The following is a 21,860-nucleotide window of genomic DNA, read 5'->3' on the forward strand; positions in this document are numbered from 1 at the left end:
ATGCGCAACAGATTGTATGCCCCCTTAAGGTCAATTTTAGAGAACCACTTGGCCCCCATTAACTGGTTAAACAGATCAGGAATCAATGGCAGTGGGTAAGGATTGCGTACAGTAATTTTGTTAATCTCACGAAAATCCAGACAAGGACGTAAACCGCCGTCCTTTTTTTTTACAAAAAAAAATCCAACCGCCACAGGAGACTTAGAGGGCCTAATGTGACCGGCGGCCAAACTTGTCTGTATGTATTCCTCCAAAGCCTTCCTCTCAGGAATAGTAAGGTTAAATAAACGACTTTTAGGAAGAGTCGCTCCAGGGACAAATTCAATAGAACAATCATAGTCTCTATGGGGAGGCAAAACCTGCGATTCCTTCTCAGAAAAAACTCTCCAAAAATCCTGAATAGGAACAGGCAATTCTCCCCTATCCAAAGCTGCAATACGCCCATTACAACACTTGTTATAACATTTATGGCTCCAGGATTTAATTTCACTGGTAGACCAATCCAGTACAGGATTGTGAAATTTTAACCAGGGCAATCCCAATATTACTGGAGAAGGCAAGTTATTCAACACTACCAAATCCAATTTCTCATGGTGAACACCATTAATAGTGAGAGGAAATTCACAGACCTTGAGAGTAATATTCTTCAAAGGGGAACCATCCACAGAAACCACAGCAATGGGGGATGATAAAGGTTCAGGTTTTAAATTGAGTCTTTCCACGAATCCCCCATCAACTACATTCAGAGTAGACCCACAATCGACAAACACTTGAAATTCCATTAATTTTTCCTGAGCAATCGTGGAAGCAGCTAAAAATACACCCTTGGAATTTAAACAGGCAATACGGGCATGACTGACCATTTTTTTTTCTTTCTTCATACGAAGCTCACAGCCTTTAATCAAATGACCAGATTTTCCGCAATAGAAACACAAGCCTTCAAAAAATCGACGGTCTTTTTCTTGAGAGCGAGGTGCCACCGATCCAATCTCCATCGGTTCACCACTGTTAGTACACACATTCTTATAACCAGAAACTGACATAGCAGAGGATTTGCTCTCATTAACCCTTGCACGCAGTCTTCTATCCACCCGTATAGCTAATTGCATAGCCTGTTGCAAATCTTCAGGTGTAGGATAAGCAATTAGCAGGTCTTTAACCCTTTCACTGAGCCCAGCAAGAAATAGACTTTTCAGAGCAGAATCGTTCCACCCTGTTTGAGTAGACCAACGACGGAAGTGAGTACAATATTTTTCCACATTACCTGATCCTTGTTTTAAACGTCTCAACTCAGTCTCAGCTGATGCGACACGGTCAGGATCATCATATAATAGTCCCAAAGCAGAAAAAAAACTATCCACTGATCTGAAGCATGTATCACTAGGTTGCAAAGAAAAGGCCCACTCCTGAGGCTCTTTGCGCAAAAGTGACATTATGAACCCTACGCGCTGGGATTCATCCCCAGAGGACTTAGGTCTCAAACGAAAATACAATAAGCAAGCATTTTTGAATGAAAAAAATTCTCGGTGTTCACCAAAAAATAAATCCGGCAAACATACCTTAGGCTCCAAGAAATGTGCTCCAGGACAGTTACTCACGTGCTGACGGAGCTCGGCCACCTCCAGAGAGAGTCCCTGCAGGCGATGAGCCAAATCCTGAACCGACACCATGATGGAACAGAAAAATCTTTCCTTAGAGAATTTGCAGGCTGGACTTACTGTTATGATCTGCTATCAGAGCTAAGGAAAGAGAGGAGATCTGTCCCTACGATAGAACTCAGCTTAATCCCTACGATGTAACAGGGAACCTGATCCTGCGATCAGACCTGCTAAAGTCCTAAGCTAGTCTGTACGGAGACCTATAGATGTGGGGGAGGAATCCCTACAAGTACTAAGGACTGGGAGGAATATGGGACACCTCCTAACAGAAATAGTAGCGGACAGACGAACAAACAAAATATATAGAACATAGAGGTCAGTAGACCAAGCAAACTAACAGAGCAAGACACAGAGCACAGGCTAGCTAGAAAGTAGATATACAATGAAGTCCAGCAAAGCCAGAAGGGCGGAGCAGGATTAAATAGGCCAACAAGGTCATGTGACCAGCAAAGGAAAAAAAAACTAAGAGCAAGGTTCTAACAAGCAGTGTTGATGCTCTGCTATGTGTTGCACAGGCGATCAGACGTTGTTAAAATATGAAAAAAAACAAAACAAACAAAAGTTTAAATCACCCCCCTTTTTTCTCCATTGAATAAAACAAATAAAAAAAAATATTTCCGCGTTCAGAAATGTCCTATCTGTCAAAATATAAAGTAAATTAATTAGATCAGTAAACGGTGTAACGAGAAAAACAAATCGAACCTTCAGAAACACCGTATCTACCCCAAAATTGTATCAATAAAAACGTCAGCTCAAGACGCAAAAAATAAGCCCTCACTTAGCCCCAGATCCTGAAAAATAAAAATGTTACGGGTCTCAGAAAATGACGACAAGCCAAAACCTTTTTTTAATACAAAATTCAGATTTTTTTTCACCTCTTAAATAAAAAAATAAATCATACATGTTTGGTATCTGCGTACTCGTACTGACCTGGGGACTTAGAACTTTTCCCCGTTTTCCCAGTACATTAAATGGTAAAATCAATGGTGTCATTCAAAGTAAAACTTATCCCCCAAAAATCAAGCCCTCATATGGCTATATTGACGGAAAAATAAAAAAATTATGGCTCTTGGAAGAAAAAAAAAACAACAAACAATCGGAAAATGGCATTCTCCCCTGCCCAGGAGCTGTGGTATGATCAGACCATGTTCCTGCACGGTCAGACACAGCCATTACACAGTACACAGCAGGGGAACATTTATAAGATTATCTCAGCACAGGGACATTTTTTTAACACATCCACTTGTGGAACTTATTATTATTCCAAGATCTATTAATTAAAATGTACTTTGTTCATGGGAAAACTCTTTAAAGTGTTTGGCTGTTTGGGGACACATGACTAATGAAGCAATAATATAAAGAGGATATGAATATCATGTAGATGTAGAAATGGGGAAACTGTTTGCAAAATGTATAGGTTGTTTGAACCATATGACAAAATAAAACATCACTCTGTCCAAATAACAAATGCGTGATGGACTCATGTACAAGTGTGCTGAAAATGTGGTTATGCAAGGATTTCCAATTTAAGAAGGGCCCACAAGTTCTCAATAGGGTTTAACCCTCCGTCACATTCAAGTTCGGTTCTAACGAGTTCACATACAATGTGACTGTCAGGCGCAGGCTAGAAAAATACCTATAATATCTAATGTTTGCAATTTCAGTGCTCTAAAAGTGATCAGTGACCTTCATAGGGATATAATAAAAGAGACTACACATAATCAGGTGCAAAAAAACCCATTTACTTAACATAAAACTAATAACTCTGAAATACAAACATTTCAAAACTCCCGCCAAATAGTCCCCAGTTCGACTCTGTCCAAAAACTCTACAAAGAAAATTTATGGAAACAAACTTAATTTTAAGGTACCTTAAGTACTATTAAACACATATTCAATCAGAATTAGATCCTGAAGTTTCCCCAGAAAAATTACACTTGCAGAGCAAAGAGCAAGAATTACACATCATTTTTGCATGTGTCAGACAGATTGCATTATGACATTTGTGACATTCATAATTAGAAAGCCTTCTGATTCCGCTTTCCGTGGTGCAGGTGGTGCATCTCCTTCTTTTGGGAGGTGGTGCAGGTGGTGAATTTTCACTATCATCTTCTGGGCGGAATCTTTTGAGTTGAACTTGAAGGCGAGAGGGGATACCGATTGTTTTCATACTTCTCCTGCGTAGCTCTCCAAGCACTAGTTCATGGGCCAATTTTTTCAGATAGAATCGTCTACGGAGTGGTTCAAGCTTGTTTTCAAGGTAAATGACTTGTGAATTTATACCACCCAAATTCAACATAGCAAAAAATATGACCATTGGCCAGCGTTTGGTGTTTCTGCTGATGTTGAAAGTTGAGCACATCTGATCAGCTGTATCAACACCCCCTTTGGTTGCATTATAAAATGTAATTATCTCCGTTTTTTTTTGTGCCTCAGTCCCAGGATCGATGGCATCATCATCATGAGGTGTTGATAGAAGAAGTACAATTTTTTTTGCTTGTGGTACATAGGAAACCAAAACCTTTCCATTATGGAATGCAAACTGTGATGGGTCTGGGAGGTGGAACCTCTGTGCAACTATACAAGGGGGCAGTCCTTGTAAGGAAGCGGGTAGCTCCCAGGGAAGACGGGCAGGTAGTCACGGCAAGTGACAGGGACAGTCTCTAGGTAGAAGGGCAGATAGTCACGGCAAGTGACAGGGACAGTCTCTGGGTAGAATGGCAGCGGGCTGGTGGCTGGTGAGCGCTCCCAGGTGAGCGGGCGAGAGTCTCTGGACAGGCAGGTGGTCACGGCAAGTGACGGCAGAACCTCCAGGTAGACTAGCAGACAGGTAGCGGGTGGACGCTCCCAGGTGAGCGGGCAAGAGTCTCTGGACAGGCAGGTGGTCACAGCAAGTGACGGCAGAGCCTCCAGGTAGGCTAGCAGGCAGGTAGCAGGTGAGCGCTCCCAGGTGAGCGGGCAAGAGTCTCTGGACAGGCAGGTGGTCACGGCAAGTGACGGCAGAGCCTCCATGTAGGCTAGCAGGCAAGTAACAGGTGAGCGCTCCCAGGTGAGCGGGCAGGCTGGTCCATAGACAGACTGACAGGTGTCAGAGAGCAGACCGTCGGACCACAGGCTTGCAAGCTGGTAAGCGGATATCAGGCAGGTATCAAGCAGGAATCTGGCAGATGACTGGCAGGTAACAGGCAGGAATCAGGCAGGTGACTGGCAGGTAACTGGCAACGGGACCTGAGGGCTGAAGCAGAGTGAAGGCTTTGCAACAACATTGCTCGGGCACCTCCATTTTGGAGGAGGTGCCTTATATATAGGAGGTCCTCCGGCAATTGGCCGGGGACTCTTTAGGACGGCGCGCGCGGTCCCTTTAAGAGAGGGGGAGCGCGCGCCCTAAGCACACTATCGGGGAAGGAGCGCGTGCCGGAAGCAGCGGGGAGAGAAGCGCTGGAGGACGCCACGCCAGGAGCGGGGAGGTGAGAGGGACAGCGTCTCTGCCTAGTACAGGGCAGAGACGCCGATGCTACAGTACCCCCCCCTTTAGGCCCCCTCTTTTTTTGGCCAGAAAGAAATTTTTCAAGGAGAAGCGGGGCGTTGATGTTCTCCCTGGGTTCCCAAGTTCTCTCCTCAGGACCAAACCCCTTCCAATCTACCAGAAAAAAAGGTCTTTCCTCTTACCCTCTTGGAGGCCAGAATACTCTCTACCTCAAAGACGTCATAAGCGGAAACCGGAGCAGGAGGGGCACCTGGATTATTGGAAAAAGAGTTAAAGACAACGGGTTTGAGGAGAGATACGTGGAAGGAGTTGGGAATCCGTAGGGTGGCCGGGAGTTTTAATTTGTAGGCCACAGGGTTAATTTGCCTGAGGACTTCGAAGGGACCGATGAATCGAGGGCCCAACTTGAAGGAGGGTACTTTGAGCCGCACATGTTTGGACGAGAGCCAAACCTTGTCTCCCGGACGGAAGTGAGGTGGATCCAGATGTCTCTTATCAGCATATCTCTTCATCCGCTCAGAGGACAGAAGAAGAGCGGACCTGGTACTCTCCCAAATAGTAGAAAATTCGCTGACCAGAGACTCCGCAGCAGGGTTATTCACAGAAACGGAGACAGGAAGTGGAATCCGGGGATGTTGGCCACCGACTATAAAGAACGGGGATTTGGAAGAGGATTCGCTCTCATGGTTATTGTAAGAGAACTCGGCCCATGGTAGGAGATCCACCCGGTCCGAATTGTGTGCATTAACGAAGTGCCGGAGGTAACTGGTCAGGATCTGATTGATCCGCTCCACTTGACCATTGGACTGTGGGTGGTAAGCGGAGGAGAAGTCCAGGGTGATGTCTAGCAGCTTACATGTGGCTCTCCAGAAGCGTGAGGTGAACTGAACCCCACGATCCGACACGATGTGGAGGGGCAGGCCATGGAGACGGAAGATGTGGCGGATAAAGTCTTTAGCCAGCTCGGGTGCAGATGGGAGACCAGGCAGGGGAATGAAGTGGGCCATCTTAGAAAAGCGGTCAGCGACAACCCAAATGACTGTACAACCGGCAGAAATAGGAAGATCGGTGATAAAGTCCATAGCAATGTGCTGCCAAGGAGCAGCAGGTACGGGAAGGGGCAGGAGATGGCCGGCTGGTAGATGTCTGGGAACTTTGTTACGGGCACAGGATGAGCAGGTCACGACGAAGTCTACCACGTCCTTACGCAGGGTAGGCCACCAGTAATGCCGGGTAATGAGTTGGAAGGTCTTCTTTTGGCCAGCATGGCCAGCTAGCTTAGAAGAATGTCCCCAGCGAAGAACCCTCTCCCGATCTGGTACAGCTACAAACGTCTTACCGGGTGGGAGACGAGTCAGATCCAAGGGGGCCACTTTCATCACCTTGGAGGAGTCGATGATGTGCGTAGGCTCCTCCTCTTGATCGGAGGACAGGAAGGACCGGGACAAGGCATCAGCTTTGACGTTCTTGTCCGCCAGACGGAAATGAAGAATGAAGTCGAAGCGGGCAAAAAACAACGACCACCGGGCCTGGCGAGGATTGAGTCTCTGGGCATTTTGGAGATATGCCAGGTTTTTGTGATCCGTGTAGATAATTACCGGGTAGAGAGCCCCTTCAAGCAGATAGCGCCACTCCCCCAGTGCCAATTTGATGGCTAACAATTCACGGTCTCCTATGGAGTAGTTGCGCTCAGACGAGGAGAAGATTTTGGAGAAGAAGCCGCAGGTTACCATTCTCCCGGTAGAAGATTTTTGGGTGAGTACTGCTCCGGCTCCGGAGGAGGAGGCATCAACCTCCAGGTAGAATTGTTTATTACAGTCCGGACCGTGCAGGACGGGAGCAGAGGCGAAGGCTTTCTTTAAGGAAAGGAAGGCCTCCTCGGCTTCAGGCGACCATGTCCTGGGATTAGCCCCCTTACGGGTAAGTGCAGATATGGGCGCAGTCCGAGACGAGAAGAGTGGGATGAAAAGACGATAGTAATTAGCGAAGCCCAGGAATCGCTGGATCGCCTTCAAACCTTCAGGACGAGGCCATTTTAGAACGGAAGAGAGCTTCTCGGGATCCATTTGCAGACCTGTCTGGGAGATGACATAGCCCAAGAACGGTAGGGAGGTCTGGTCGAAGAGGCACTTCTCGTATTTGGCATAGAGGTGGTTCTGCCGAAGCCTAAGCAGGACCTGACGAACATCCCTTCGGTGTGTGGGGAGATCCGGAGAGAAGACCAAGATATCGTCCAGGTATACCACTACGCAGGAGTACAGGAGGTCGCGGAAGATGTCGTTGACTAGTTCTTGAAAGACAGCGGGAGCATTACAGAGACCGAAGGGCATCACAAGGTACTCATAGTGACCGTCCCGGGTATTGAATGCTGTCTTCCACTCGTCTCCTTGACGGATACGGACCAGGTTATATGCTCCTCGTAGATCCAGCTTGGAGAAGATCCTGGCGCCCTTGAGACGGTCAAACAATTCGGAGATGAGCGGCAGGGGGTATTTGTTTTTTACTGTGATGAGATTGAGTCCTCTGTAGTCAATACAGGGACGTAGCGAGCCGTCTTTCTTTTTGACAAAGAAGAATCCGGCTCCAGCCGGGGAGATAGATTTTCGGATAAATCCCCTAGCCAGATTCTCTTCAATGTACTCAGACATGGCCCGGGTCTCGGCTGCAGACAGCAGGTAGATACGCCCACGGGGAGGAGTGGTGCCAGGTACCAGGTCGATCGGGCAGTCATATGGCCTATGGGGTGGCAACGTCTCTGCTTCCTTCTTACCGAAGACGTCCGCATAGGGCCAGTAAGGAGCCGGGAGACCTGGTAAATTAGCTGGAGTTGGTGGAGGGCGAGCTGGGCGGACCGGAACCAGGCAGGTCCTATGGCAGTCTGGACCCCATCGGAGTACTTCACCGGATCGCCAGTTCGATACGGGTTCATGTGTCTGGAGCCAAGGTAGACCTAGCAACAGGGAGTGAGAAAGTCCAGACAGCACATGGAATGAGATTTCCTCAGAGTGCAGCATTCCCACCTGCAGGGTTATGGGTTCAGTGACGAGCAGGATGGTCTCCGAGAGAAGTCTTCCATCCACGGAGGCGACTGATAATGGTTCAGCCAGGTCACTTGGTGGGAATACGGTTTCTCTCTACCAGAGACTGGAAGATGAGGTTACCAGCAGCTCCAGAATCCAGGTGGGCGAGTTCAAAGTGACGGTTTTCTCCCCAAGCAATAGAGACCGTAAAGTCAGAGACAGAGAGAGCTTACTTTTGTCTAGGACGACCTCTCCAAGCGGTCCTAGACACTGGCGTTTCCCGGCTTCTCCGGGCAGGAACGGATGAAGTGCTCCATACTGCCACAATAGAAACAGCTTCCCTCGGCTCGGCGAGATTCTTGGCGAGATCTGACCATCTTGGTCTGGTTGATCTGCATAGGTTCAGGCGAGAGCGCCCGCGGAGTGACTGGTTGAGAGGCAGGTCTCAGGGAAGTAGGAGCAGAGCAAGAAAAGTCTTTCTCCCAGGTAGTCTCTTTGGCACGTTCTTGGAACCGGATGCCAATCCGGGTAGCTAGTGACACCAGGTCATCCAGAGTGGTAGGAATGTCCCGACCAGCTAATTCGTCCTTAATCCGACCGGAAAGACCCTCCCAGAAGACGGACACCAGAGCCTCATTTTCCCAGGCAAGCTCAGAAGCGAGGGTGCGGAACCGTATGGCATATTGGCCCACGGTGAGACTCCCTTGGCGGAGACGTAGCAGAGAGGAGGCAGAAGAGGTTTTCCGTCCAGGTTCATCGAAGACTTTCCGGAAAGCAGCGAGGAAAGACGGCAGGTCGGACACCAGGGGATCCCCTCTCTCCCACAGGGGATTTAGCCATGCCAGTGCCTCCCCAGTGAGATGGGACATGATGAAGGCCACCTTGGCCCGGTCGGAGGTGAACTGGTATGCCAATAGCTCAAAGTTCAGGGTGCACTGGTTTATGAAACCCCGAGCTAAAGTAGGTTCGCCGGCAAAGCGTGGAGGTGCCAGAAGCCGAGGTCCATAGTCGGGTACCATGAAGGGACTGGATTGCGGTACCGCAGGAATGGGCACGGCTGGACCAGAGGTAGACATAGACGAGTCACACAATGCGCCTAGACGAGAGTTAACGGACCGTAGATAGGACAGTACCACCTCCTGCTGAGTTTTCTGACGTAAGACTTCCTGGTGCAGATCGGAGATCGGGGGGCCACCGGGTTCCATGGCCCGAGCAAACTGTGACGGGTCTGGGAGGTGGAACCTCTGTTCAACTATACAAGGGGGCAGTCCTTGTAAGGAAGCGGGTGGCTCCCAGGGAAGACGGGCAGGTAGTCACGGCAAGTGACAGGGACAGTCTCTGGGTAGAGGGGCAGGTAGTCACGGCAAGTGACAGGGACAGTCTCTGGGTAGAAGGGCAGCGGGCTGGTGGCTGGTGAGCGCTCCCAGGTGAGCGGTCGAGAGTCTCTGGACAGGCAGGTGGTCACGGCAAGTGACGGCAGAACCTCCAGGTAGACTAGCAGACAGGTAGCGGGTGGACGCTCCCAGGTGAGCGGGCAAGAGTCTCTGGATAGGCAGGTGGTCACAGCAAGTGACGGCAGAGCCTCCAGGTAGGCTAGCAGGCAGGTAGCAGGTGAGCGCTCCCAGGTGAGCGGGCAAGAGTCTCTGGACAGGCAGGTGGTCACGGCAAGTGACAGCAGAGCCTCCAGGTAGGCTAGCAGGCAAGTAACAGGTGAGCGCTCCCAGGTGAGCGGGCAGGCTGGTCCATAGACAGACTGACAGGTGTCGGAGAGCAGACCGTCGGACCGCAGGCTTTCAAGCTGGTAAGCGGATATCAGGCAGGAATCTGGCAGATGACTGGCAGGTAACAGGCAGGAATCAGGCAGGTGACTGGCAGGTAACTGGCAACGGGACCTGAGGGCTGAAGCAGAGTGAAGGCTTTGCAACAACATTGCTCGGGCACCTCCATTTTGGAGGAGGTGCCTTATATATGGGAGGTCCTCCGGCAATTGGCCGGGGACTCTTTAGGACGGCGCGCGCGGTCCCTTTAAGAGAGGGGGAGCGCGCGCGCCCTAAGCACACTACCGGGGAAGGAGCGCGTGCCGGAAGCAGCGGGTAGAGAAGCGCTGGAGGACGCCGCGCCAGGAGCGGGGAGGTGAGAGGGACGGCGTCTCTGCCTAGTACGGGGCAGAGACGCCGATGCTACACAAACATACTGCTATACTGTTGTCTCCCTTTCACACTTACAAACTGTGTAGGCAATTATTTTTTATTTTTTATTACAGTTCCGACATATGAAAGCTTCTGCATTTTCAGATAATCAATCAGATCACAATTTGAAAACCAATTGTCAGCTGTTATATTGCGACCCGATCCAAATAAGGGCTCAGCCAGTCTTTTTACAACATCACTGGGTTTGTTGCTGACACTGTAAGGACCTTCTGGTTGTTTTCCTCCATAAACTTCCAGGTTGTAAGTGTAGGTCTTACTGGCATCAACAAGGGCATACATTTTTATTCCATATTTGTTAGGCTTTGATGGAATATATTGACGAAAGGCACATTTACCACGAAAACCAGGGAGCATTTCGTCTATCGTGAGATTCTCCCCAGGGCAATAGCTTTTTTTACAGTTTTCAACAAATTTATGGAATATATCACGAATTGGAGCAAGTCGGTCATGTGTTTTACGTTCGGTTCGGGTAGTTCTGTCGTCAAACCGAAGGCAACGAATTAGAAGCTTGAATCTGTTTATGGACATAACAAGGCCAAATTTTTCAACTCCGTCCCCATCTTTACTCCAAAGTTCCTCCAAACTTTGGCTATTTGCCCTATAAGCTCCTGCAAGGTATAATAATCAAAAAAAACCACGCAGTTCTATTTCATCTGTGGCCTTGATGGTTCTGTTGCAGATGAACTTGTCCTTTATAATGTCTATATATTGGTTGGTATATGTGACAATAGAGTCCAGAATGTCATCTGTGAATAAACTATTCCAGCATTCAACTGCAGTTTTTGCATTACTTGCAGTTCCTATAACTGCAGGAAGGTGAGTAATAATGTTTTGAGGTTCCCTACGTTTTTTCTGGAGTGGCTTCTTGTTCCATTGTTTTTTTTTATCTTTTCCTATATAATAAGATTCTACATCTTCATCCTCATCACTGTCACCATCTTGCTCTGTTTCAGAATCCACTTCACATACTTCCACCTCATCATGAGAATCAATCTCACTTTCCTCTCCTAAATCCTCATTCAGTGTGGGGTCTGCATCATCTAACAGCATGTTTGTTACTTCCTCAACATTAAGGTTTTTTGATAAATTGTACATTTTCCTCTCCATTTCAGCAGATAATCTGAAGCAAGAGAAGGAATATGTGTTATGGAACTACTGTATATGCCTGAACAGCACACTTTCTTTTTTAATCTGCCTTATTTCTATGAAATATCCTCACACTTTGTGCTATACATTCATAAAACAAGCTAAATAAACAATTGTGATGAATAAAAACATAAAATACCAACCTTATTGAGTGTGACGTGTTCACATACAATGAGCCTGAGAGATTAGCGCAGTTATATCTGTCCTCCTGAAGCTCTGCAATCCAACTGTGGTATGAGGTTTTACAGAGCTGCTAGAGACAGGAGACTACCTGGAGGGAGGGGATTTCCTTCTCTGGTGAGAAAGGAGAAATGAAAGTAAAAGAGATGTGCCTGTCAGGCCTATTGTATGTGACGGAGGGTTAAGTCAGTTGAGGAAGGATCCATGTCATTATTCTTTCATCTTTAAGGCCTTTACTGGCTAGCCAAGCGGTGGAGACTTTGATGCATTCGATGGAGCATTATCCTGCATAAATTCATGGTTTTCTTGAAAGATGCAGACTTTTCCCTGTACCACTACTTGAAGAAAGTGTCTTCTAAAAACTTGCAGTAGGTTTGGGAGTTGATTTTGAGTCCATCTTCAACTCAAAAAGGTCCAATTAGCTCATCTCTAATAACAGCCTATGGCAGTACACCACCTCCACCTCACTGGCGTCTGAGTCAAAGTGGAGGACTCTGTACGTTACTAATACAGCCTCGGACCATCCATCTCGTCTGTCAAGAGTCACTATCATCTCATCAGTAAATAAAACTTTTGAAATATCTTCAGATATTACTTAACCCAGTCTTGATGTTTCAACTTATGTGTCTTGTTCAGTGGTGGTCGTTTTTAGCCTTCCTTACCTTGGCCATGTCTTTGAACACACCCTTTACTTACGGGCATTCCAGGGAGGTTGCAGTTCTGGAACATGTCAGCAATGGAGGATAATGGGTTCCTGGTCACTTTACGTTTAATTCTTCTCACAACTATGGCAGTTAATGTGCATCTTTCTTTTTCAACATGTTTTTTGCGACCCAGTTGACTATTTGCAAAAAAACTTTTAATGGTTCTGTGATCATGCCACAATATCTTAGCAATTTCAAGAGTGCCATCTTTTCCTCAACCCTGAATCTACTAAAATGTTAGTCATGCCCTCATCATCTTCCGCCTCAACTACTGCAATATCGTCCTCTGTGGCCTCCCTGCTAACACTCTGGAACCTCTCCAGTCCACCCTTAACTCTGCTGCCCATCTAATCTACCTCTCCCCATGCTTCTCCTCTGATTCTCCCTTCTGAAAATCCCTTCACTGGCTCCCAATTCCCTTACGTATCTAGTTCAAACTACTAACACTGATCTACAACCCGTTCAAAATCTGTCTCTTCCGTATATCTCCGAACTAATCTCCCCGGTATCTTCCAACACACACCCTCTGGTCTTCCTAAGACAACCTTCTCTCCTCCACGCTCATTTGTTCCTCACCCAATCGCCTCCAGGACTTCTCTCAAGAATCACCCATCCTCTGGAATTCTGTGCCGTACCACGTCCGATTATCCGCCATACTCTGAACTTTCAGATGGAATATGAAAACCCATCTCTTCAAGAAAGCTTACAGCCTGCAATGACCCCACTGCCACCTCACCACCACCGAAGCTGCCACAACTCCATAAACTACTGTCTCCTTCTCCATTATCCTATAAAATGTAAGCCTGCATTTCTATACCAGCTTGTCATTGTTAGTTCACTGTAATTTATATTTGTATCTTGTATGCAACCCCTTCTCATGAACAGCACCATGTGATCAATGGTGCTCTAAAAATAAATAATAAAAAATAATAATTAGCCTGTAAGCCGTAAACATTTTTGACTTTTCAGAGTCAGTTAAATTTCTTTTTGGCCCATTTACCTCAGGAAAACAAGCTGCCTAATAATTATGCACACCTTCATAAAGGGTGTTGCTAACCTAAGGTCTTTTTTACCATCTTGTGTTTTTTTTCCATTTACAAAAAAAAAATTTGTTGGTTTCATAAGACTTGTTTAGCAACTGGTTTATAAAATCCAAACACGTGGATGAACAGTCCTTGGAATGGGCAAATTCTGTCCTCAAGACAGACCAGAATAGGACATGTCTTATTTTTTTTAAGCAGATCATCAGTCAAAATAAACATTTCACAAAGATAGCTCCCCAAGTTGTGACAACCAGAGGGAATCGATCAGATTGGATAGATGCTTCCTAAAGTGTAAGCTATTAGCTCAAGTCCTCAAAACAATTCTTAAAAGAATGTCTGTATAAGTAGGTACTACATTGATAGCCATTTTGGTCTGCATCTTCAGGAGACAAAACAGATCCATAACAAGGAATTAGTTTTTATTCGGTATAAATATTGTGCATGCTCTGTCATAATAAATTCATAAATAACATTTTTAGATGGTTAATAGTCTGTATGAGATCTATTATCCGAGAAACTGCTTCAAGATTGCCAAATCTGTTTTAAGAGGTAGTATTAAAAAAAATATGTACCCATTTCACTTTCAAAGAAGTAGGTCAATGTGGAATACTGTTGGCTGGAAAAACTGAAACAGAACATGAGGCAATTAGCCAGTGAGGGTGTGAATTTGGATTTGGTTTCATCTACTGAGGTCCTATGCTCACCCAGGATCATTCACTTCATCAGTAGGGGTTGATGACCAGCAGATTTCACAGTACAATCTTCATGCATTATTAAAGAGTAAATAGACTTTTGGAGAATTGTTTTTTTATGTGCCAAAGGCCCTTAACTCTGCATGGATCGGGGGAGAACTGGGTCCTGAGACCCTCACTGATTGCTCGAGAGACCTCTGTGTGCAGCTGAGGAAGCAGGAGCAAGTGCATAGAATGGAATATGAATTGACCGTAAAGTCAAAGTCATTGCTTCAATAGAAAGTCATAAAGGTGATTGGCCTCTAGTGCAATTTCTGTGAGCTATGTTGCGAAACTTTAAACATTAATCTAGTTCTTTTTTGGAAATTTTTCTGTAAACTAAAATTTAGTTTATTTTTTGGATTGGGCTCCATATTCTATTTTTTGGAATAGTAGCAGTTGCACAAGGTTCAAGGATGAGATGTCAGTTTTGATTACTTCAGTTTCTCTTTGTGCATAGTGAGTTAAGGTCAAATGAAGGATATTTCAGGATTCCGTTAAGCTATAGACAAAATATAGAATTGTTTGGTTGGTTGCAGATGTAATGTTAAACCTCCCCCGGGATATGATTCATGTGATGATATCCAGTAAGTGTGATTGTTTGCATTTACAGTGTAGTTTTCAAGTGTCTCTGGAAACTGGACAATCATTCCAACTGCTACTTTTTACTTTGAGGCAGAACACTTGCTGGTAGGGAATAGTGATGAGTGAGTGTGCTCGCTACTGTTCGGTACTAGCCCGAGCATCTCACTGTTCGAGATGCTCGGCGAGTACTTCCATGATGCTTGGGTGGGAGCTTGAGTCCCCACCCCACATGTTTGGCGTTATTTTAACAGTGATGAAACATCGGGGATTGCCTGCCACTCACTGTAATGCCGCAGCCATGTTGGTTGTGGCATTACAGTGATTGGCTGGCCGCATAGCGTTATCGGGTCTATATCAGATCCGGTGACCCTATGCTCGCCACAGTCTATCCTTCACATAGGCAGAGTAGGGAGAGGTGCTACTGAGCTAGGGAGGGAGAGAATTGGCAGTTTATTAGTGAGGTATTATGTATTCCACAGCAATATATGCACATCTGAACTAACAGTCCTTCTAAGGACTAATCCAGCTGAATATATTATTCCTGGTTATAGCAGGAGTTAGGCAGGCAGAGTTTGTGGAGAGTGTATAGAGCAGAATAGGGTCTATTGCACGTTCTGTCTGCTGCTGTTACAGATATTCATAGCCCTAGATATCAGGGCTAATTTTTTTTTGTTCTTAATCCTGATTATTTGCTTAAAAATCAATATAGTACAGCATTTTTACTGCTTCATTTGATTGTTAGCAGAATACAGCCAGATTTGTTTGATTTTATTCGCATTGCTGTATTGTGGAAGCAGAGAAACTTGTCCATCATCAGATGTGATCCGATATTATTGCTGTAATAATCATGACATTTTTTGGAGCGTGCCAAATATTAAATTCCAGGTAAAGTCTGCCAGTTGTGTATTGTTAAACCTATTCACACTTGGTCGCTGAACAATACCATATCTATAAGGCCACTGCCTAAAACTGTGGTCATCAGACGTGATCCGATATTACTGCGGTACTAATCGTCACATTTTTGGAACGTGGCAAGTATTACACTCCATTTAAAATGGGCAAGGCGCGTGGCAAGGGACGGGGAAGTGGACGTGATGCTGATGGTACATGCAGAAGCCGAGGCCATGGGCAAGATGAAACTGTGCCTGCTGACGGAGCCCACATGTCGAACTACCTTCCTGACTAAATTTCTAAGGGGCTGCGGAAAACCACTCTTGAAGCCAGAGCAGTGTGAAAAGGTTGTTGGTTGGATAACAGATAATTCTTCCAGTCAATTTGCCACCACCACCACCCTGTCTTCCACATAGTCCAGTCTCAGTAGCCTTGAGTCAGGACCACATATTCCTCTCCCTGATCCTCCTTCCTCCCACCATTCTGAGTACCTGAGACAAGTGATTCCACACTTGGACACTCCGAAGAGCTGTTTACTTTTCCATTTATAGATTCGGGCCTCTTGCCCGGCCCGCTGCACATGACAGCATAACACCTGACTAGTTGGGCCAAACTCCAGGGTCCAGAAACAGTGTCTGCAGGTGACACCACTGCCTTTTTCGCTGTTCTGCGTGCATGCCAATCCCCTGTCCATGGTGCAGGAGAAGATGCCTCCCGCCCAGCACCTGTCAATACACACTTGCAACCACCAACATCAGCAGCGTTCAGTTGTCCCTTCCCCAGTCTTGAACGCAAGCGCAAATACGTAGCCAACTCCCCACAGGCCACAGCGCTAAACTGACACATTTCTCTTGCTTGCTTGAAATGTTGCCTTTTAGGCTCGTGGAGACAAAATCTTTCTGCAACTTCATGGCGGCGGCCGTCCCTCGGTCCCCAGCTGCCACTATTTCTTCCGGTGTGCCTCTGTAGCACCCCGAGGGCTCGGCTGCTACAGGGGTATTGCACCTCAAACCAGAGGTGTGATATTCCACTCCCGGGTAAGGATGGAGTGTGGACCAGGACTCGTTTAGCTGCATGCACCACACACACCCCATTTCCGAGGGACAGGTCAACGGTGCTCCCACTAGACAGAAGTGCAGGCACGACAGCATCTGTCCCTGGCTGGAGTGGGGCGGGGGGTCGAATACCCAGTGGTGTAGGAGCAGATAGGGGTGGGTCTCTGGGCAAAGGTAGGAGCCCATTGGTTGCTAGTCACCTGGGCTCACACATAGAGGGAGGTATATAAGGTGGGCACCATCTTAGAACAGTGTGCAGTGCAGAGAAGAAGTCAAGAGTGAGAGGAGAAGACAGGAAGCAGAGCCCCTGCATGGGCTCTGCTCTGCAGGCAGGCCTTGTCAGGAGGCTGGAGCCTGAGAGAGAGAGAGAGAAAGGAGAAGGAACAGAAAGGACAATAAGAAAGGAAGCAAGGAACAGGAACACAGAGAAAGACCCAGAGACACGAGTGAAGAAGGAACCCTAAGAACCCACGAGATAACGGGTGAAGGGTTGGCAGAGCAGGGTACCGGAACCCAAATTGGTGGAGGCGACTAATCCTCAGCCAAAACCGGAGGTTGTGACCACATCTTGGTGCGAACCCTCACTACATCCACCAAGAAAGCATACCACATAGGGTCAGGGAAACCGGAGAGAGGTTTCGCCGACAGAAGGTCCGAGGAAGCTGGACAAAGGTGGGTCACTGGTGGGGACGGCCAGAGAAAGGAAAGGATGGGAGTCCTGTGCCACGCTCTGGAATTGCCTGGGAGTTGGTCGAGCCCCTTGCCTGGTGGACGCAGCACGGCTTGGGCAGTCACCGCCGGTACCGAGGTGACTAGGACCAGTAAAGAACTGTGAGTAAAGCATTGGAAACTGCAACCACATGTCTCTGTGTTTCATCGCCGCACCATTAGTACTGGGACGCTCACACCATCACTCCCATCATCCACACTAGCTGCCCTGAGGCAATACTTCTCCCGTGGGGAGTTATCCCATACTCGGCTGCGCAAACTACATCAGCCTCAGCGGTCTGCAGCGCAGTGGCGGTCCCCACTGACCGCAATCCACGGGTGGCGTAGTCGGACACTTATTATAACACCAATAGACTGCCACTGGTTTGACCACCCTGGGCACGGACCGGGTCACCGCCACACGGAGACTACAACCCCCAGTATCTTACAGAAGGCCCGGCTCCGGGTTCCCCAGCACAGGCCCAGGGGGCGCGTCACCTCCCCACCTTACACAAGCACGTATCCCAGAATATTACCCATACCCTCAACAACGCAGTTACTGGGAAGGTCCACCTAACCACGGACACATGGACAAGTTCTTGTGGCCAGGGATGGTACATCTCTCTGACGGCACACTGGGTTAATATAGTGGAAACCAGGACCCAGTTGGACCCTGGGACGGAACACGTCCTCCCGATGCCGAGGATTGCGGGCCCTGGGTCAATCAGGGTTGCCCCCACATTCTACAGCTCCTGCGCCTCCATCTCTAAAATGACCACATCAGTCGGAAGCTGGAAGCACTGCATCACTGCCTCGGCCAAGTGGCAACAGGCTGTGCTGAAGCTAATATGCTTAGGGGACAAACCGCACACCGCTGCAGAGTTGACAGCTGTAACAGAGCAGGCAAATCTGTGGCTGTCACCGCTGAACCTACAGCCAGGCATGGTCATGTGTGACAATGGCCGGAACCTGGAGCTAGGATAGCTCGCATACGTACCCTGCCTGACCCATGTGCTCAACCTAGTGGTTCAGCGGTTTCTCAAAACCTACCTGGATCTGCTTGTGAAAGTACGCCACGTGTGTGCCCATTTCTGAAAGTCACCTACAGCTTCTGCTGCCCTCGCTGTGCTTCAGCAGCATTTGCAGTTTCCAGCTCACTGACTGGTGTGCGATGTCACCACTCATTGGAACTTAATGTTGTATATATTAGGAAGGATTTGTGAGCAGTAGAGGGCAGTTGTTGAGTACCAGCTTCAACACACCGTTGGTATTCAGGTCAGCCTCCGCACATGAGAGCTGATGTGTGGGCATGGATGTCAGACATCTGTGCCGTCCTTCAAAACTTTGAGGACTCCACCAAGATGGTGAGCAACGATGACGCCATAATTAGCATCACCATCCCACTTCTCTGTCTACTGAAATACTCGCTGCTCAAAATTAACCCCTTAATAACCGGAGCATTTTCCGTTTTTGCGTTTTCGTTTTTTGCTTCCCTTGTTCCCAGAGCCACAACTTTTTTATTTTTCAGTCAATATGGCCATGTGAGGGTTTATTTTTTGCGGGACGAGTTGTAGTTTTGAACAACATCACTGGTTTTACCATACTGTGTACTGGAAAATGGGAAAAAAATTCCAAGTGCTGTGAAATTGCAAAAAAAGTGCAATTCCATAGTTTTTTTTTTTTTTAACACGTTCACTGAATGCTAAAACTGACCTGACATTATTATTCTCCAGGTTATTATGAGTTCGTAGACACCAAACATGTAGAAGTTCTTTTATATTTAAGTGGTGAAAAAAAATCCAAAATTTGCTAAAGAAAAAAAAAACGCCATTTTCCGAGATCCATAGCGTCTCCATTTTTCGTGATCTGGGGCCGGGTGAGGGCTTATTTTTTGCGCGTTGAGCTGACATTTTTATTGATACCATTTTGGGGTACATATGATGTTTTGGTCGCCTGTTATTGCATTTTATTGCAATGTTGTGGCAACCAAAAAACGTAATTCTGGCGTTTTGATTTTTTTTTCTTGTTATGCTGTTTACCGATCTGATTAATTCTTTTTTTATATTGATAGATCGGGTGATTCTGAACCCGGCGATACCAAATTTGTGTATGTGTTTTTTTTATTGTTTTATTTTGGGGCGAAAGGGGGGTGATTTAAACTTTTATATTTTTTAAATATTTTTAAAAACTTTATTTTTTTTACTTTCTGCTTGCTTCAATAGTCATCATGGGAGACTAGAAGCAGCACTTATCCGATCGACTGTGCTACATACAGGCGATGAGCAGATTGTCTGTATGTAGCTGATTTGCTCACTTGTTATGAGCACCGACCACTGGGCGGCGCTCATAGCAATCTGGACATGACAACCACAGGGGTCTGCTGCAGAACCCATGGTTGACCCGCGATCATGTGACTGGGTCACCGATGGGCGGGGTAAGTGACGCGCTTCCGGCGTGGCTCTGTTAAATGCCACTGTCAGAGATTGACAGCGGCATTTAACTAGTTAACAGCCGCGGGTGGATCGCGATTTCACCCGTGGCTGTTGCGGGCACATGTCAGCTGTATAAATCAGCTGCCATGTGCCCGGTTCAGTGTGAACCGGGGGTTACGACGTGGTGGGTGCTATTACATGCCACGTCATAAAGGGGTTAAAGAGGAGGCATTGCTGGCGGAGCACGATGAGATGGAGCAAGGAACCATACAGGATGATGCCACACAGCCCAGCCTCATCTCATCTCAAGCTGGACACATGGCATAATCTGGCTCTCTACGCCTTGGAGGTCCAGGCCTGCCCTGCCGCTAGCGTTTTGTCAGAGCGGGTTTTTAGTGCCGCCAGGGGCATTATAACTGATGGGCGCACCCGCCTGTCAACTGAAAATGCTGACAGGCTGACTCTTATTAAAATGAACAAGGGCTGCATTGGGTCAGACTTCTCAACACCACCAGATGATAGCAGCGGAACATAAGTCAAATCCAGTGGTTTTTTTGGGGTGGTCTATTCTCATGCACCTCTTCACACCTAGAAATGGGTATACGCTTCCTGATTTTGTCTATTTTCTGTTGTCCTCCTCCTTCTCCTTGTCCTCCACCACCATATCACCAGGGTGACCATGATACAACACCCACATACTTTTTTTTAGGGGTGTTTATGATGCCCGTAGGAAATTGTTTTAGAGGCCTACCTCTAACATTCTGTATGTTATGTAAGGCAGCGCTCGTCATCATACTGGGGGTAACTCGCTTCGCTGCGTCAATCAATGCACACGTGCAATGTCTTTACGTTTTTCACACAGTGTTGCAGTTTATTATGGCACTTCATAAACCGCTGTTCACACACAGTTCATCTTAGTCCGCCACCAGCAGGTTTACACACATAAACAATTTATGAGCCAAGTGGCACACCGGCCCACTTGCTCCAGGGTACAGCTTACGGCAAGGTAATAAAGTAGCAATGTTCATATCACAATGTCCATATAGCACCGGGTATTACCTTTGCCGGGTATAGCTGTCTCAGTCCGTTACTCTGCCACCGCTGTGGCTCTGCGGCTTCCCAGGTAGGGGTCTCCAGCCGTCGTTCCCTCAAAGGCCACTGACATCCACACAGGATCCAGGCTCTGCCTTCCAGGACTCTTACTCAAGCAGGCTCTCCCTCAAAGGCCACTGACATCCGCACAGGATCCAGGCTCGACCTTTCAGGTACCAGGCTTCACTTCAAAGCCGCTGCCTTCCAAGGCCACTAGCATCCGCACAGGATCTAGTCTTTGCCTTCAGGCTGCCAGGCTTCACGGTATCACGGTATCCCACACACTTGGGGAACAGGCCTCACGCCTCTCACACCGAACACACCTGTCTCAAATTAAGCAGGTTTATATATGCTGTGCACAGACAGCCACATACTGACAGGACCTTGCTGATGTCACAGTCATGTGATCAGTCAGCTGTGTGTATAGGTCCTGTGTGCTGTCCCAGTCATGTATACAGAGCTTTACTGTGCATGCAGGACCTGGGTGATGTCACAGTCATGTGACCAGTCAGATAAAGGGGAAGGTACATGGTCCGGTAAGCACATCCTGGACCATTTACAGTAATGCTAGCAACCTACTGCATTACATATCCCCCCCCTCTGTTCAAACTTGTGGGGTTGAACACATAATATACACAATAACATTATAACCCCCAGCTCACATATAGACCATGAACTTTACAATTGTGCTACTCAGCCCCTGGAACCTTAGTCAATGACATTAGCCCATTCCTTAGGGACCTACCATTTGTCACTGTCACTGACTTCGTCAGGTCACCTTTCCGGGTCGTAACTTTGTCAGGTCTCCCCCGCTCCCAGCGGTCAATACAGCAGCGCAACTCGCATGCCCCGGTATCTAAGGTCCGGTTCGACTCCGTACTGTCCCGTCCTCTATTGGGTCGTTTGTATGGGCTGCTCA

General features: G+C 47.3%; 1 protein-coding gene across 2 annotated transcripts in view; it reads left to right on the forward strand.

Moving 5' to 3' along the window:
- SLC6A17 (solute carrier family 6 member 17) overlaps positions 1–21,860 on the forward strand; it is a 118,534-nt gene that overhangs the window by 35,989 nt on the left and 60,685 nt on the right. The window lies entirely within an intron of this gene.

This window comes from Phyllobates terribilis, unplaced genomic scaffold (assembly GCF_046119375.1).
Source record: "Phyllobates terribilis strain yellow unplaced genomic scaffold, ASM4611937v1 Scaffold_2__4_contigs__length_985480577, whole genome shotgun sequence".
Classification (NCBI taxonomy): Eukaryota; Metazoa; Chordata; class Amphibia; order Anura; family Dendrobatidae; genus Phyllobates; species Phyllobates terribilis.